We start from the raw sequence: 5,346 nt of genomic DNA, 5'->3' as shown, positions 1-5,346 counted from the left end.
CACGCAAATTAAGAAATTCACCTTTTAACATTAATTATCAATGAAATTGACCATATTAACCTTTACTATCTCTTCATATAAACACTCCTAACACATACTCCAACACTGTTTAATCCAAGGGCAGTGTAGAAAAAAATAATTAATTCATTCTTGAAATCTGAAGAAATCACTTATTTTGGACCACAAAAAATGCCAAAAAATCACTTATTGTGGACCGGAGGGAGTACCATTTTTGTGTATTTTTCTAAATCTCAAATAATTTATTGATGATTGTCCTATTTTTCAAATGTTAGGATATTCTATCAATTTGTAGTCCTTTAAAATATAAAATAATAATTACTAAACACTATTGTAGTAGTTGACATTTTTAATAAAAACTTATTAGCGGACGTTTGGTATATGAAGATATTTATACTTCTTTTCACATACGAAATATGAAATTCAGACTCATGTGACAAGTCAAGGCCCTGAAAAAGTAACTAATGAAATACCGTATTTAGAAGCTCATTTACTTCGCAATTTATATAAAAATGGAATTGTGATGCTGAGATCTTGGGTAAAGACGAGTGATATTTTAATAGGTAAATTAACACCCCAGGTCGTGAAAGAATCGTCGTATGTCCCGGAAGATATCAAGGTATATTTTCTATTAAATAATTATATTTTAGTTTCACAACACAGTCTATTAATTACATGAAACCCGATAAAATTTATTTTAAAATACGGATCAAATCAAATCAAATCAAAACTAATATTTTATCAATATCTGATGTGACGACACACTTAATGTGACAAGATATCATGATATGACTAGACATCATGATATGACAAGACATATCTAACGTGACTTGATGTGATAAGATATTTTGGTGTGACTTGATGTGATATGATTTTTTTTTATCCAATGGGTAAACTTACTACCCAATGAGTAAAGACCATTATTTCATCTTTTTTTTAAAACTTAATAAGTAAGCTACGTAAATTACATTGATACCCACACATACAAAAATAAAATAAATAGTACAAGGTCTAGGCCAATGATTTTGCTCATAGTTTTAAAGTAGTGATTTCAGTTTGTGACCACATATTTTTATTTTTCATTGTTCTTTATTTATCGTTTTGATAAGGACCATATGTTTATTTTACCCCCACCCACTACAAATACATACTACACACTACATGTACCATCAAATTTTATAAAAGGGTTCAAAACCCTCATAGTTTTTTCATCTCTCGTTCTCTTAAAATCAAAAAGAGTTGTCGCCCACCTTATTCTCTACCATCACTGCCGCCGCCGGCAAACCTCTACCGGAGCTCTGGCTGGCTGGCAACGGCGACACCACAACCCCGTCGTCCCTCTCTCTCCTACTTCATCTCTCCCCTTCCCCTTTTGTTCCACCACTGTTGCCGTCACACTACCACCGTCGGAGGTGACTGCTGGCCGGTTGGCTTCATCTCTTACGCTCTCCTTTGCTTACCCTCTCGTGGTGTTGCTGCTATTGTTGTGACACCCTCACAGCTGTCCGCTAACACTCGCCAAAAAAAGCGGATCTGGCCGGAATAATTATTTTGGTGACCTTTTGTGTTTGCTTCTTTCACTGTTGCTCCGGCGTTGCCGTGGTAGCGGCATGCTGGGCGTACGCGTTTAACGCCGCTATGACCATTTGTCGTGCTTCGCCGGAAACTTTTTCGGTGATTGTTGTTGTCTCATTTTTGCTATCATGTTTGAGCTGGGACACTTATTTTGTTGCTACATTTGTGCTTGGATGTGTTACCCTCATATTGCTGCCTCATTCCTGTTTTGGAAGCTATGATTTCGGTTGTCTGCTTGAAAAATCTCCTTAAGAATCTAAGTGTGTTCTCTTAATTTCATAGTTAAACATTGGTTCATGGATCATATCTCTACTTGGATGTTCATTTAAAATCCACGGGAGTTGGAAAGAACCCATTTTTGGCTTGCCATGTGACTGACTAATCGATTCCTCTTGTTGAGCGTTGCTATCGTGAAACCCACTTGTAAAGGGGTATTGTTTTTTGCTGCTCGGGTTACATTAACATCATGTGCCTTCTTAGTCATGCACTTTGTTTTAGAAGCATTTTTGCTAACACTCACTCATGTTGTACCATAACTATTATAAATTCGACAAAGGGTTAAATATATTTTTGTATTTTTGAAAATGGTTTAAAAATATTCTCGTTATATTATTGGGCTATATATACCTTTTCCGTTATACATTGGAACAAATATACCTTTATTTTGAATGGAGCGTCACGTGGCAGCACTAGATGAAAACGATCTATTTTTTTTTTTTACCCAATCTGTTTTAAAAACACACCACTCGACCTGTTTTAAAATTCAGTTTTTTTTTAATTTTTTTAAAACATATTTTGTTAAAACTTAAATTCTTTTTTGTAAAAATTGAAAAAAAAAGAATTTATAAAATATATGTTTTTAAGTTTTTTCAATTTTTTTAAAGTATTTTTTTTATAAAAATTGAAAAAATAAATATTGTTTTGTAAAAACTGAAAAAAAAAGACTCTCCTAAAGTAGTGAACTATATATGCATTAGCTTTTAAAAATTAAAAATATTTTGCAAAGTCTTTTTTTTAGTTTTTATAAAAAAAAATACTTTAAAAAACTAAAAAAACTAAAAAATATATAATTTAAATTTTTTTTTGTTTTATATATTTTTTTAAATACATTAAAAACTGAAAAATATATATTTTGTAAAAACTAAAAAAAAAAGAAATTTGTAAAATATATATTTTTTAGTTTTTTCAGTTTTAAAAAGTATATTTTTTGCAAAAACTGAAAAAACAATTTGCAAAATATTTTTATTTTTTAAAAATTAATGCATATGTAGTTCACTCCTTTAGGAATCTTTTTTTTTAGTTTTTATAAAAATATTTTTTTTTTCAGTTTTTACAAAAAAAATAATTCAAAAAAACTTAAAATACTTAAAAATATATATTTTGCAATTTTTTTTTTTTTCCAGTTTTTACAAAAAGAAATTCAGTTTTTACAAAATATATGCTTTAAAAAAGCTGAAAAAACTGAATTTTAAAACGGATCGGGTGATATGTTTTTTAAAACGGATCGGGTAAAAAAAAAGAGTCGTTTTCATCTGGTGCTGCCACGTGACACTCCATCCAAAATAAGAGTATATTTATTCCAAAGTATGACGGAAAGGGTATATATAGTCCAATAGTATAATGAGTGGTATTTTTAGATCATTTTCGAAAGTACAGAGGTATATTTGACCCTTTGCCGTTACAAATTTCGTTTGAAGTTTTTTGATTCATCTCGCGACGGTTTTTGTTTGTATTGCCTGCCACGGATAACAATCTTTTAAGAAAATCGACCCTATACCATTGGCCGATGAAAATAACCCTGCATTATTAAGGCAATGACCTTTCGGATCGGGCCCAAAAATAAATGAGGCGATGACGATAACTCATCAGAAAAGATAAAAAAACGAGAAACGTGACGAACCAACACGGTTGGCGCTGTAGTCACAACCAAAGCGGTTCCCGTTCTCATGTATAGACGGAATCAAAATACATCCGAGTCTCCTATAATATTTTCAAACTATTTTTCAAAAATCATTTCCAAAAAGAAAAAAAATATTTCAAACCATTTTTTTAAAAACAATCTTCCAAAATATTTTCAAACAAAACATCATTTCAAAATGTTATATATAATTTAGTTTTATTTTATATTATTATACTAGCAATTTTACCTCTCTCATCTTGCAAGGTACCATTACGTGGAGTCGTTTTCAAAGGACAATATTCGAAGAAAAATTAAATGCATATTCCCGCCAAATTCCTCTTCGTACTTTCCATTCTTGATTGTACTAAAAATACAAGTATAGTAAAATACTAATACTGGTTAGATGTCGTATTTTTTTTTTTTTTTTTTTAACCTAAGTGCTTAGTTTGTGTTCGCTTGTGTGTGCTAAATTAGCTATACCTAAAATATCATGCTAAGATAATCGTCAACTTAGTTGTACAAATATTTGTGAGGTAGTTAAGTAGTTTGCCACTTGCAAATAGATACAATTGGCTTCAACATAAACCATGAAAATATTAGGATCTTTTTCATTATTATACTTCATCACATTCTTATATTATTTTAATTAAACTAATTAACTTGTGAATAATCATCCATCAACTAATATTATAATAAACTAATTATTTTGGATTAATTCTTTCAAATTTTAAAATGTTTTGTTACATATACATTTTCTTGTCTCATTAGGATATAACTCATTATACTCATTCATATTAACAATTTTTTGAACTTGTTCTTTTGATCAAATTGCTTGTTAACTACTTATTCGCGTGCAAATAATTATTCTTTTCCCCCCTCCCCCTTTTTTGTCAACTCTTTAGTATAAGTTTCCTCATATTATAGCCATCCATCTAAAACCTTTGACTTTAATTATGAGTCAATTTTTCATTAAGCTTATGCTTGTAAATTCAAAATCTTTGTTCAAACACTTTGAGATAAAATGCGAACTTTGGGTACAATTCTTTTATACCATTCAATTTACAGTAAAGTACAACTTTTTAATATATTTTTAATTTTTTTACGTACCATATTTTGTTGCATATATATTGTCAAATATTTAACTATTCTTTATCTAGAACTCACTTTCACACTTAGCTTATCCTTTTGGAATATGACTCTTTGTGTTACATATGTTTCATACGAGTCGATATACTTTGATTATTTCATTTCAAAAATACAAAAACACGTGCATGCTTTATCTGCACATAATTTATTACATATTTAAATATTATTACTATTCATTTGGGTACACATTAATCATTCGCTTATTTAAATTCTTTGTAATAGTTTTAAGTATTTGTTAATTATTTTCAACCTCTCATGTAATTGATTGAGTCCACTGAAACCACATTTTGTGGATCTTAAGGGATGCCTAAGACCTTTCCCTTGAGATAACTTGAACTCTTACCTTAAATCTCAATAGTTTCACAGACCATAATCAAAGAGTACATTACATAGTGTAGTGTAGGTATTCTAGTGTACCTTAAATACTAGGTGGCGACTCTAAAATATAATACCTTGTAGAGTACTATAAGTTATATTTTATTTTAACTTGTGTAAAATAGGGTGCAACAACCAATATATCATCAATGAACATAGTGACAACGAATCCAAATAAGGCTGGAACACATTGTTCATTAAGTGCATGAAAGGTTTTGGGGCATTAGTCAACCTGAACGACATCACTATAAACTCATAATGCCCATAACGAGTTTGGAAAGCAGTCTTTGGAATGTCTGAAGCCCTGATCTTCAACGGATGATACTCTAACC

General features: G+C 30.3%; 1 long non-coding RNA gene across 1 annotated transcript; it reads left to right on the top strand.

Moving 5' to 3' along the window:
• The first annotated feature begins 1,228 nt into the window (after positions 1-1,228).
• Positions 1,229-3,295, top strand: LOC142167847 (uncharacterized). The gene is made up of 2 exons (XR_012698026.1): positions 1,229-2,165; positions 3,202-3,295. It is a non-coding gene; the product is annotated as an uncharacterized LOC142167847 (long non-coding RNA).
• The last annotated feature ends 2,051 nt before the right edge of the window (positions 3,296-5,346 follow it).

The sequence above is a fragment of the Nicotiana tabacum genome, chromosome 13 (assembly GCF_000715075.1).
Source record: "Nicotiana tabacum cultivar K326 chromosome 13, ASM71507v2, whole genome shotgun sequence".
In the NCBI taxonomy this organism is placed as follows: domain Eukaryota; kingdom Viridiplantae; phylum Streptophyta; class Magnoliopsida; order Solanales; family Solanaceae; genus Nicotiana; species Nicotiana tabacum.
This window is presented reverse-complemented; position numbering and strand designations above follow the sequence as displayed.